The following is a 14393-nucleotide window of genomic DNA, read 5'->3' as shown; positions in this document are numbered from 1 at the left end:
ATCTATGCACATGCGCAGCGAGCCATCCTTCTTCCTTTGAAACAGCACCGGGGCTCCATAAGGTGCTTTGGAAGGCTGGATCATGCCGGCATCCAGCAGCTCAGTCAATTGCTTGCGCAGCTCCCCCAGCTTCAAGGGATTCATGCGATAGGGCGCTTGGGCTGGTGTCTTCGCTCCCGGTACCAACTCAATCTTGTGGTCAGTTATTCTCCTTGGTGGAAGTTCCTTTGGCAGTTCGGCTGGCATGAGGTCTGCATACTTTCACAGCAGGTCAGCCACTTCATTGGGAACTTCCGCCTTGACTCCTTCCTTCATTTCCACCAAGGCCACCAGGAAGGTAGCTTCACCTCGTCTCAGCCCATGCTTTACCTGCAAGGCTGACAACATCGCACCAGATGTTCCTCCATTCTTTGCTGGAGGGTTAGCCACACTCGAGATGAAGCAAGGGTATTCTTCGTGCAGCAACATGAGCCCACCCAGATGCGGCAGCAAAGCTGCCTTTGCTTGCACAAAGAACTCAAGACCCAGGATGATATCAAAATCATCCAATGTAACAATAGTGTTCGAGAGTGGGTAACAATCATCGAGCAGGTACTCGATGAAGTTCCAGAGGAGTTGGAACGTCCGGTGATATCCAAATTGGATGAGCTCGAGGAAAGGCTGAGCACACTTCAATCTCGGTTTGAAGAAGTAAGTGCCATTCTAGCCTCTCGTGTTAGCATTGCAGAGAGCAAAATGGGATTGCTCAAGACAGCATTCTACAGCTTGGGTGCCATTGCTGCAGAACCATCCCGCTCAATGAAGGTATCGGAGCCAAAGGCCTTCGAGGGGGAGCGCAAGCTAAGGCCATCGAGAATTTTCTATGGGACATGGAGCAGTACTTCGTCGCTGCAAGAGTCCCTGATAAAGAGAAGGTAACTCTTAATAGCATGTATCTAACCAAAGATGCAAAGTTATGGTGGCACACCAGGTTAGACAATGATGCTAGTGCGGGCAGACCGAAGATCGAGGCTTGGGAGACCCTTAAGAAAGAACTGAAGGACCAGTTCTTACCCTGCAATACTTCATGGTTGGCGTGGGAATCCTTGAAAAAGCTGCGACATGTGGGCTCAGTGAGGAGCTATGTCAAAGAATTCAGCTCGTTGATGCTGGACATCCGCAACATGTCGGACGAGGACAGGCTATTTAATTTTCTGTCCGGCTTGCAACTGTGGGTGCGGATGGAACTCCGGAGGCAAGGCGTGAAAGACTTGCCCTCGGCCATGGCTGCAGCGGATGGCTTGGTTGATTTTCGCATCAGTCGGCCTATAGAGGGTACAGAAGGGACTAGCAAGCCAGCTGCCCAGAAGAAATCCAAAGGCCGAGAGAATGGCCAAAGCGTTGGCAAGGCTAGCGCACAAGAGAAAGGTAAAACCAGTACTTTCTCTGGTTGTTTCATATGTAGTGGACCGTATAGGGCAAAGGACTGCCCGAAGAAGGAAAGACTCAATGCCGTGGTAGAGGAGGGTGGTCGAGGTGATGAAGTCAGCCCCTCACGCGTCAATCCACTCCAACTCGTCAACGCTATGCGAGCGGAGAGGAGCATACCATCCGGCCTGATGTACATGAAGGTCAGGCTGGGCGGAAAAGAGATGTTGGCCATGGCGGACACAGGTGCAACACACAACTTCATGATCAAGCGGACTGCGCATGTGCTCGGGCTGAAGGTGACCAAGAGCAGCAGCAAGATTAAAGCTGTGAACTCTGCGGCTCGTGATGTTGCTGGGATAGCTGCTGGCGTCCAGGTATCCCTTGGGTCTTGGACTGGTGTCCTCGGTTTCACTATTGTTACATTGGATGATTTTGATATCATCCTGGGTCTTGAGTTGTTTGTGCAAGCAAAGACAGCTTTGCTGCCACATCTGGGTGGGCTCATGTTGCTGCACGAAGAATACCCTTGCTTCATCTCGAGTGTGGCTAACCCTCCAGCAAAGAATGGAAGAACATCTGGTGCGATGTTGTCAGCCTTGCAGGTAAAGCATGGGCTGAGATGAGGTGAAGCTACCTTCCTGGTGGCCTTGGTGGAAATGAAGGAAGGAGTCATGGTGGAAGTTCCCAATGAAGTGGCTGACCTGCTGCAGAAGTATGCAGACCTCATGCCAGCCGAACTGCCAAAGGAACTTCCACCAAGGAGAACAACTGACCACAAGATTGAGTTGGTGCCGGGAGCGAAGGCACCAGCCCAAGCGCCCTATCGCATGAATCCCTTGGAGCTGGGGGAGCTGCGCAAGCAATTGACTGAGCTGCTGGATGCCGGCATGATCCAGCCTTCCAAAGCACCTTATGGAGCCCCGATGCTGTTTCAAAGGAAGAAGGATGGCTCGCTGCGCATGTGCATAGATTACAGAGCCCTGAACAAGATAACGGTGAAGAATAAGTATCCAATCCCCCTTGTGGCTGACCTCTTTGACAGATTGGCCAAGGCAACATTCTTCACCAAGCTGGACCTGCGCTCCGGATATTGGTAGGTTCGCAGCGTGCGACATGACGATGATGCGCGGCACGGGCGCGCAGGCTAGGTGCACCTTGGCCTGGGTTCGGCCAGAAGGACTCGGCTCTGTCTGCGGGCTCGGTGCAGCATTGTGCGCAGGGAGGGCGCACATCTTCGGGACGGCACACCGAAGGAGCGCACGACATGGCGATGATGCGCGGCACGGGCGCGCAGGCTAGGCACACCTTGGCCTGGGTTCAGCCAGAAGGACGCGGCTCTGTCTGCGGGCTCGGTGCAGCATTGTGCGCAAGGAGGGCGCACATCTTTGGGACGGCACACCGAAGGAGCGCGCGACATGGCGATGATGTGCGGCATGGGTGCGCAGGCTAGGCGCACCTTGGCTTGGGTTCGGCCAGAAGGACTCGGCTCTGTCTGCGGGCATGGGTGTAGCACAACTCGGGCATGGGCGTGGCACAGCTCGGGCACAGGCGCGGCACTGCATGGACGCAGGTGCGGCACTGCTTGTGGGCGCAGATGTGATTGCTCGGGCAGGGCATAGCTCAGTGCGGGGGCACGTGCGCAGGAGTCATGCACGCAGAAAGCGGAGTGCGTGCGAAAATAGCGGAGTCCAGCTGCGGCACAGCGTGGGCGACGTGCGCAGGAGATGTGCGCGCGCAGAAAGCGGAGGCGTGCGCATGCAAGTCGGAGGTGCGCGCGGTCGGCACGCGCGCACGCCAGGTTGCGGTTGCTGGCGGTTCCTTGCAGTTCCGGGGCGTGGCTGACCGGGACTCACAGTTGGTTGGGCGGTTCAGCCAACTACCTAGCAAAGTGGGCGCGCTACCAGGGAGTGGGCGCGCGCTGCCAGGAAAGTGGGCGAGTGGCCCACGGCCAGAGATGCTATATAGGCCTATCGGCCAAAGACTGAGGGAGGCAGCCGAGAGAGGGAAAATCAGCCAAGGAAGGGTGTTTCCATAGGCTGTGAGAGAGCATTCTGTGTAACCTGGGAGGGTTTTGAGTGCTCTGTACACCAAGGTGAGAGGGTGAGAGACCTCTTGCATGAGGCAGGTGTGTCCTTTGTACTTTTGAGAAGAAAAGTAAGAAAAGGTTGGGGGTTTTTCCCTGTAAACACTTGTGTCTCATACCTTGGGGTGTTGGCTGGCTAGTGGAGTTAGCGTCGCAAGGAGCTTGTCGACTTCTTCATCAATGACCTTTTGTCTCTCAGGAGCAAAAGGCCGTTTCTTCTGTCTTACCGGCTTAACATTTGGGTTGACGTTAAGTCGGTGAGTTATTACTTCTGAAGAAATTTTGAGCATATCGATGGTTGACCAAGCAAAAATGTCAGCGTTTGCTCTTGAGTAAATTTACTAACTGCTGCAGCTCTGGATTGGGCAGTTGCGATCCAATTTGAACCATTTTCTCAGAATCCTCTTCTTGTAATAGGATAGAGACCAGTTGTTTAGCTGGTTAACCCCTATTTTGATTCTTTCTTTGGTCCAATTTGTCGACAGGTAGAGAGTCTTCAAATTTATTATTTTGGATGGAGACAAGGAAGCAGTGTCGGACAAGCTGTTGATCTCTACGCATCTCTCCGACTCTATTTTTTATCGAAAATCGGACTAGTAGATGGTATGTCGAAACCATTGCTTTTAAAGTGTTAAGTCTAGATCATCCAAGTATGACATTATAAGTTGAAGGAACTCGAACTATCGTGAACGTTATGGAGATAGTGCTCTGTTGTGGTTCAGTTTCAGCGGTTAAGGAGAGAAAAATTTCTCCTTCTACCGTGACAGCATCTTCTGTGAAGCCGACCAATGGCATCGAGACTCTTCTGAGTCAATCAGTCGGTAGTCGTATTCGAAAGAAAGTCAAATAAAAGAGAACATCAGTCAAACTTTTATTATCTACAAGAATTTTTTTTACATCATAATTAGCTATTATTGCTGAAACAACAACAGCATCACCATGGAGAGTTTGAATTTTTCGAACGTCTTCTTCTGAAAAAGTTATTGCATTATTGAGTCGTCATCTTTTCACCGACTCATCTTCAGAAATTGCCCTCCAGTTCGATTGTCCGGAGATCATATTGATAACCCCTACAGTCGGCTGATTATTTATAGCTTCCTCTGTTTGCGGCTGAGATCGTCGATCGATAGGAGATTGAGTCGGCGGATCTCTCCGATACTTTTCGAGATAGCCTCGTCGAATTAGGACCTCTATCTCATCTCGGAGTTGAATGCATTGTTCAGTATCGTGACTGTGATCACGATGAAACCGACAGTATTTCTTTCGATCGTGGCTCCTCGATGGTGCTTTCATTGGGGGAGGGTGTCGTAGATATTTTGCTCTTTTGATCTCTATGAGAATTTACGCACGAAGAGCAGAAAGAGGAGTATAGGAGTCATACCTGCCGTAGCTCAGTCTTAAACTCCATCATCGAGGCGAAGCTCGCTTATTGGAAGGTGGCCGACTTGGTTCGACTGGAGCTTCTCCTTTCTTCTATTTTTTCTTCTTCTGACCCTTACATTCTATCTGGCGTCGGTTAGAAGCTTCTTTGTCCATGCGCATATACTTGTATGCACGCTCCAGAAGTTCAGAATAAGTCCGAAGGAGAGTTTTATCTAAAGAATATGTGAATCGAGATATCCTCAAACCTCTTTTAATGATCGATATAGCCATGTCTTTGTTGAAATCTTTGACCTCAAGTGTGGCCGCATTAAAATGAGCCACAAAATCTCTCAATGTCTCAGTCTCTCCCTGCTTGATTGAGAAAAGACTGTCAGAATTTCATAGTGGCCTTCGGCTAGTACTGAAGTGAGCTATGAAAGAATGTTCGAGCTGTCCGAAGAAATATATGCTTCTCGACGGAAGCCCGGAGTACCAGGCTCGAGCAGCTTTCCGAAGGATTGCCGGGAAGCCATGCATAAGAGGGCGTCGGTTGCTCCCTGAATCATCATGAGAGACTTATAGCTCTTAAGACGGTCTATCGGGTCTGTGGAGCCGTCGTATGGCTCCACCTACGACATCTGGAATCGAGATGGAATCGGCTCGTCTAAGATGTGTTGAGAAAGAGATTGGACGGTGTGTAAGTCGTAGTTATTGGAAGATTTCCGACTTTCAACCTAGAGCTGAGCGAGTCGACGATTGATTTTCTGAAACTTGCGTTCATAGTCATCGAATCGCTGTTGCTGGAAAACTCTAGAGGTGAAACCTCCCGACGAGCCTGAAGGAGAAGCAGAAGGCATTCACGGTTGTTTCCCCTTCCTAATGCTGTGGAGATGGGAAGGAGAGGAGGAACGCCACGAACGATGGGTGGCACGACGAAAGTGCTGAGAATGTCGTTGTTCGTCTCGATGGGAGAGCCGAGACGATCGCTCTGGAGAAGGAGAAGGTGATCACCATGGATGACGGCGACTGTGCCTGGACGGCACCGACTGTGCCACCAGTTGCTCCGCCGATGGCTGCTGCTGCTGGGTTTGCTGCTGTTGGAGATTTTTGACTGCCTCCGTCAAGAAGTTCATCTACTGTACAAGTGCAGTGATTTGAATGTCCACGATGACCACCGAACGTGAGGAACTGGGCTCTGCTATCGGAGGAGGGGAGGAATCTCTTTCCAACGAGAAGAGTGCCTCGTCGATCCAGTTGCAGTCGAATGCTGGGCTCTGATTTTTGCCATGGCGAGTGTGATCTTTTCCCCTACCTGGCGTGCCAATCTGTTGCGGCCAACTCTCTGTCGTCTATCGCGGTGATGAGCACCTGCAAAACAGCATCCTCATAGATCGGAGTTATATCCAACAGGGATTCTTTGATGCTTAAGTCAAAGAGAGAATTGATGAATAGTAGATTTAAAAGTTGAAAGTAGCAGAGCTCTGGCTTAAAAGTGTCTTACCCGTCCTGTTCACTTGCCCTCCTTTTATAGATAATTTTGATGTAACCGTCGAGCACGTTGTCCTGCTTTTTATGATGCTGAATTATCATATCATAAATGTGGAGTTAGTGAGTTTGTTAATTTTTCTGAATATCCGTGACACGTAGTCAATAACCATCCATAATGATTATGGTACATTGAACAGATTAACCGACCATATGTCGGTAAAATCTATAAGTGACCATCGGCTAATAGTTCAGTTACGCCGATGGTTTAAATTGTCCGCTGTTGATCGATAGTAGTCGAATATTAGTCGATCAATCGATCGTAAGTTGGTACGATTTACTCAATCGATCAATGAAGAATCGAAATCGTATATCCAATCAGTGTACCATTGAAATTATGATGATCAAAGTCGGAGGGTTGATTGGTTTACCCCAACATATTTGAATGACTAATTGGGCCCGGGAAAAACTTTTGGCTCCGTATGGTAATTACGGCAAGATCTCAAATCCGAATGAAATAAGTGAACTAAGCTTGGGATTGGTTATGCCGAGTCCAATCAAAACTCTTCATTTCTTATCTAAATAAATATTATATATTTATATGTGTTTAATGTTACAAGTTTTTGCTTTATTTCTTGCCATCAAATCATTGGGTCATATCATACAGATTTGAAGATTTCGGATTGTATTCCGGTTGACCTGGACTAGATCCTAAACAAACTTAGTGATAAGCCTCGATATAACAGAATAACAACAATGAATGCTTCCACCAAAAAGATAAAAACCCGATCCTTACAAAATCATTTCGACATTAGGGTTATAGACTAAGCACTTGTGGTCCAGGCGGAAGGATCATTTTGCCATGGCCAGCCTTCCGTAATGGAATTTTCAACTAAGAGAAATTTTTTGTAAACCGCAAGTTGTGTAGAATCATGCCCACCATTCATAGTAATTAGCTCACATATAGAATTAATTTTTTTTTTTTTTGTATGTCATATTCTGATCCTGCACATGAGCCAATTATTTCAGATGGTATATACATTCTGCACCACTTGCAGTGGACAAAGAATTTCTCTTCAACTAAAGCTAACTCTATTTCAATTATCTCTTAATGTTGTTCCTTACCGTAGCGTTGCTCACTGACATAAACTCAACAATCAAACCTTCGAGAAAGCATTTGTACCAAAAAAATTTTTTAAAAAAAATCATTAATGACTAGTCTTCTTGTCACTTAAGATATGTTTGGGTGGTTGGATTCAAAATTCTATAAGATTCATGGTCCAAACATCAAAAATAATGGACTACAAATAGGTTAGACCATTTATTTATAAGTATTCAGAATCACTTTTTGAATGGGCTAGCCCGACTAAGATTATTTTTTTCTTCTTATGGGATCCAGACTAGCTCACTCAAAAATGATTCTAGATACTTATAAATATAGGGCCTAGCCTACTTATAATCCAATATATTTTAGAGAAATTCTTTATACACTGCGGATGATGTAGAAAATCCGACGTGGAGCATACTGCTTTATATGATTGATCTATATAGTCATTATTTTTCAATGCGCATTTAATGCCTACAGTTTTACTTTTTGGTTTAAAAATTTTGTATGATGAAAATATCTCTACTCTTTGAAAAAAATTATGACATTCTGTAACATATTATGACTTTCTACACGCAGGATGTCACAATATGGTTCAGAAAATTATGACATCATATAACATATTATGACATACTGCATCAAATTATGACTTCATGCATGTAGGATGTCATGATATGGTCCAGGATGTCATGATATCAATTAGAATGTCATAATATAGAAATGATATTTTTGTCCAATCACTTTCCAATGCACATTTAATACTTATAATTCTATTTTTTCGTTTGAAAATTTTGAATGATAAAAATATTTTTATTTTTTGAAAAAAAATTATGATATCCTATGGCATATTAGGATATTTTGCATCAAAATTATGACTTCCTGCACGCAGGATGTCATAATATGGGCATAAGATATTATAATTTTTTTCAAAAAATAGATATTTTTATCATTCAAAATTTTCAAATGAAAAAACACAGAACTATAGGCATTAAATGCATATTGAGAAATGGTGGCTACGTAGACCAATCACATAAAGCGGTGTACTCTCCGTCGGATTTTCTATATCACTCACGGTGTACAAAGAATTTCTCTATTTTTTATGGTTGGACCACGAATTCTATAAGATTTTGGGCCCAACATCCAAACTAGCCCATAACATTATTCCTTGTTGCAAAATTCTTTGCGCACCACGAGCGGTGATTGGTTCTCGCACGGAGCTGATGAAAAAAATTTTTTTTTTACATGCATTGCACTTCGATTCCGTGTCCAAACCAATCACCATGAGCGATACACATATTTCTACACTACCTACTATGCACAAAGAATTCCTCATCTTGTTATAGTGTTACTCTGGCACTTTCTTTGAGCAACATTCGGGTCCCTGCCCCATTGCACGCAATCGCCGCAAACGAACAAGAGAACGTTGATTCTCGTTTTGGTGGACAGAGAATGTGGGTTCTTTATGCTGTCAAAACTGGGTGTTTTATTAAGTAATGCTGTTGTTTGAATGTAAAACCAAGATAATATTGCTTCTTGAAACTTAAACACACATGGAGGTGGAACTTGAACTTCAGGAGGACACAATTTCATGTGCTAGTTTAGAATAAATGTCCCAACTTGTCGAACGGTGTTCGATCCATAAGTCACATTTTGTTGCATGCGAATTTGATTTAGAGCTTCCTCTTTTTTTTTTTTTTTTCTTCTTCAGAGAGAGAGGGGAGAGAAGGATAATTACCCGTCTTCATTTTTTTTTTTAAGAAGATTCATCGAAGATTCAAAATATCTAAGCAAAAGGGTGCGGACTACAAGGACAAGCTCTTGTTCCAAACTTGCAACTATTTATCTATTTATTTTTTTGAAAATAAGAAGATTCAAGAAAGATGATGCAAGTTCTAGGTTTGATAAGAAAAACAAGAGTCTAAGCTTGGAACCTCCTTCATTTGGAGGAGAGGTACAACCATTGGGCTATGGCCCTATTTGTGCATATGTTAGTATGGCTCATCTTGCAAGTGATCCATCTCCATAAAATCAGATGGACTGCGTCTAAAGCAAGGTGAAGGTTTGATACAGGTACATATCTAGATGTGACCATCTTTGTGTTCACATGCATCCTATACTGCTGCTTCTTGTGGCTGGTTAAGGGACCCCCACCTGAAGAAAGGTATCATCAATAGGAAACAATATGCCTGGATTTGCTGGTAGAGAATTAGCTCACATGGTGCATCTTACATTGGCTCTTGCTGTTGTAAGGGTGTTGTGATTCAGGATTCCCACTCCACCGAATAGTTTCCTTTCTTGTCCGGTAGTTGCTTTGTTCGTATCCATCATGAGCAAATGCAGGTTGACAGATTATTACTTCCACTCATTTGTCGTCTCATTATATTGCAAGCCCGAGAATAGTGCCAATTACTCCATTGATTGGTCGCCTGTACTTGAAAACGTATAGATAGTAAAAAGATGAAAGTATTTTATCTAATTAATTTTAAAAAAATTATTTATAAAAATAATTTAATTTTTAATTTATTTATCAAAATAATACAAACAGCATAAAACGCCATCCAAAATGATGCTTTATGATGGTTACGTCACCATCCTATTCCATATAAATTTTCACATGGATAAAAAAAATAATAAAATAAAATTATCAAATCAAATAGTATTTTTTAAAATATCATTTCAAATGGTATTTTAAAAAATGTCATTATATTTTATTTTAAAAAAAATAAAAAAAAAATAAAAAAATAAAAAATTATAATTTTAAATTTATAAAAAATTAAAAATTCTAATTCTAATTAAAATAAAAATCATCATTTCAAATTAGTATTCCCATTTCAAATTATCCTTTTAAAAAATATCTAAAAAAATTGATGTAAAAAAATAAAAAATAATATAAAAAATTTAAAAAAAATAAAAATTATAATTCTAAACCTTAAGAAAATAAAAATTTTAATTTTAATTCAAATAAAAATCAAAATTTTAAATTACAATCTCTTTTTTAAATTATTTTTTTTAAAAAAATATCATAAAAGAAGGAAAAAATGAGAAAAAAATAAAAATTATAATTTTAAATTTTAAAAAATAAAAAAATTTAATTTTAATTCAAATAAAAATATCATTTCAAATTATTTTTCCCATTTAAAATTAAATTTTTTTAAAAATATCATAACAAAAAATTTTAAAAAAATTAAAAATATCATAAAAAAGGAAAAATGAGAAAGAAATGAGAAAAAAATAAAAATTATAATTTTGAATAAATTTTAAAAAATAAAAATTCTAATTTTAATTCAAATAAAAAATATCATTTCAAATTATTTTCTTCTTTTAAAATTAATATTTTAAAAAAAATATCCCAAAAAAATCTTAAAAAATTAAAAAAATAAAAAGTGCCATAAAAAAAGAAAAAAGAAAAATTATAATTTTTAATTTAAAAAAATAAAATTTTAAATTTTAATTAAAATAAAAAATATTATTTCAAATTACTTTTTCCATTTCAAATTAATTTTTTTAAAAAATATTTCAAAGAGAAGAAAAAATATCATAAAAATCAAAAAATGGTAAAATTGAGAAAAAAATTTAAATTATAATTTTAAATTATAAAAAAAATTAAAAATTTAATTTGAATTCAAAAAAATAAAAAAATAAAAAAATGACATTAAAAAAGTGAAAAAATGAGAAAAAAATAAAAATTATAAATTGAAATTTAAAAAATAAAAATTTTAACTTTAATTTAAATAAAAAATATTATTTCAAATTACTCTTCCCATTTCAAATTATTTTTTTAAAAAAATATCTGAAAAAAAAGTGTAAAAAAAATAAAAAAATATCATAAAAAAAAAGGGAAAAGAATTGAATTGAAAAAAAAATAAAAATTCTAATTCTAATTCAAAAATAAAAATTATAATTTTGAATTTAAAAAAATAAAAAATTTAATTATAATTCAAATAAAAAATATCATTTTAAATTACTAAATTAATTTAAATTTAATTTTTTTAAAAATATTCCAAACAAAAGAAAAAAATACCTAAAAAAATGCCAAAAAGGGTAAAAATGGGAGAAAATTAAAACTAAAATTTTAAATTATAAAAATTTTAATTTAAATTCCAAAAAATTAAAAGAAAAATACCATAAAAAAAGTGAATAAAAGAGAAAAAATAAGAAAAAAATAAAAATTGTAATTATATATTTTTAAAAAAATTTAACTTTAATTCAAATAAAAATTATCATTTCAAATTACTATCTCCATTTTAAATTAATTTTTTTATTAAAAATTATATAAAAATAACTAAAAAAATTAAAAAAATTAAAAGTATCATAAAAAAATAAAAAAATTGAAATAAAAATGTCAAAGAGAATGGCATTTTTGAAAATGCCATCCCTTTTGAAGTTTTTGAACCTTAAGACCCAAAAAAAAAAAGAAAACCTCCCTCTTTTCCCTCTTCTCCGATGTTTCTCCGGTGTGTCCCTCTTCTCCGCGTGTTCCTTCTCCTCTCCGACGGCACGACATTGAGCTCCCGATAGCGATGAGATCCCTCTTCTCTCTTTCCTCTTCCTCTCTCTCTCTCTCTTTTTCCTTGGCCCGTCGGCGATAGATGACCGACGGTGGGCCCACGCACCCCTCCATGTGGTTGGTCCGTCGGCAGCCGCCCCGCCCCTCCCCTTCTCTTGACCGGCCGTCCGCTCTCTTTCCTCTTCCTCTCTCTCTCTCTCTCCCTCTTCCTCTCTCTCTCCCTCTTTTTCCTTGGCCCGCCGGCGACGGTCCAGCGCGCCCCCTATGTGGTTGGTCCGCCGGCGGCCGCCCCGCACCTCCCCTTCCCTTGGCCGGCCGCCCTCTCTCTTTCCTCTTCCTCTCTCCCTCTCCCTCTTCCTTCTCTCTTCCTCTCTCTCTCTCCCTCTTTTTCTTTGGCCCGTCGGTGATAGCCGGCCGGCGGCGGTCTCCTTCCCTTGGCCGGCGATCATCCCGCCGTGCCCCTCCCCTTTTCTTGGCCGACGGCGGGCCCCTTCCCTTCCCTTGGCCGGCCGCCCCGCCCCATCCCCACCCGCGGCGGCCCCTCCCCGACGGTGGCCCCGTGGTGCCCCCCGACGGTGGGCCCCCGACGGCGGCCCTGGCGGTGGCCCCCCCATGACGGGCCCGACGGCGGCCCTGCAGCGCCCTTCTATTTCGATCTTTTTATTTTTTATTTTTATCTCATTATTTTTTATTTTTTATTTTTATCTCATTAGATTCAGATTTGTTTTAAAATTCGATTCGATCCTAATCTAAAAATTTTAAAATATATTATATTTCATGAAAATGTAGACCTGTCAGTTGATCAATGTAGGATGTTCTACGATATCCATATAAAATATATATTTGATTATATATTTTTGTACGGATACCGTAAAATATATACATTGGTCAATTGATTATCTAGTTTGGACAGTTTGGGAATTACATTTAATTCTATAGGTAATTATATTATTCGAACAATATGCAGAGGGTTCGAGAGAAATTTTGGACAGTATTTTCTTTTAGTTCTCCTCACACATTTTCAGTCTGTGGGGAGAACTAAGGGAAAATGCTGTCAAAATTTTTTTCGGTCCATATTGCGTATCGTTTGATTAATATAATTAATCTATAGAATTAATATAATTTTTGAATATGATAGGATCTATCTGTACCTATTTGTTGATGATATGATGCATTTATCATGTAAATCTTTTGAAACAATAAAATAATTAGTAATACTAAATTTTTTGATTTTGATTTTATCGGAGGTTTCTTTGAGAAAATGGCCGGTACTCGAGTTCGTGTTCTATTATATTATGATGGCATGATACAGAATGATGAAACTGGTGTGCAGTACAGTTACCCTGCAAATCGGATGATTAGAGTATCTTTATCATTATCACGTCAAGAATTATTGGATCATTTATACAGTAGTATTCTTATAGACAAAAAAAAATAAAATAAAATTAAAATAAAAATCTTCTAATCTGTCGGGATAGTTAATGCACAGCAAGTATATCTTAGTTCCAATTGATGACGATGAAGATATCGAAGAAATGCTGATCTTTCTTTTGAAATATTCAGAATATCAATTTTTAGAATTATATATTGAAAAGGAAGATGTACCGAGCTTTGGATACTATAGTCGATTTTTAACTCAAGTGGACAATAATGTTGGGCCTTCCTCACCTTTCGTAACTCGTATGGTACAAACTGATAGTGTTGAGGCAATATTTGCAGAACAATATTCTACTACTGCCGGCTCTAGTTGTCCAATTATTCAGAGTCCTATAGTGACTTTTCCTGTGTCTTCTGCTATGGTGACTTCTTCTTTGCTAGAATAAGTAGTGGTAAGCACAGGAGACGACACTCATATAGAGAACGATGACTGGATAGTCGGTGGAATAAATTCTGATAATCTAGGCTTTGAGTCAGATGAAAGCGGAGATGAAGACTATTGGATGGATGAGGACAGTAGCAGTAATGATGATGATGGTGAAGATGAGAATGATGATGAAGATGTTCAGCCTAATATTAATGTGGGAGAATCTCAACCTCGTTTGTATGAACCCCCATAATTTTTTAACGATATAAATTTAGATAATGGTGGTTGTGTTAGTGCTGGTCGAAGATTGAACTCTGACTATCAATTTTGGGACTCCTCGATGACTGAATTTTCTAAAGATCTAATGTTTGAGAGTAAAGATTATGTAAGGAGAGCTGTTGATCTTTATCACATTATGAAGCATCGGACATACAATGTAGTTCAGTCGCATTCGAAATTATGGTCCGTACGATGCGCATCATCAGATAATGTTCAAAATTGTAAATGGAAGCTTCGTGCTGCATTGTTGAAAAAATATGAATATTTTCAAATCACAAAATATGAGGGTCCTCACACTTATTTGTTTATGAGGTTGAGTCAAGATCACAAACATATCAGTGGAAGGATGATTGGCATA

Source organism: Elaeis guineensis, chromosome 4 (assembly GCF_000442705.2).
Source record: "Elaeis guineensis isolate ETL-2024a chromosome 4, EG11, whole genome shotgun sequence".
Lineage (NCBI taxonomy): Eukaryota > Viridiplantae > Streptophyta > Magnoliopsida > Arecales > Arecaceae > Elaeis > Elaeis guineensis.
The sequence above is the reverse complement of the archived record's forward strand: the minus strand, read 5'-3'. Positions refer to the sequence as shown.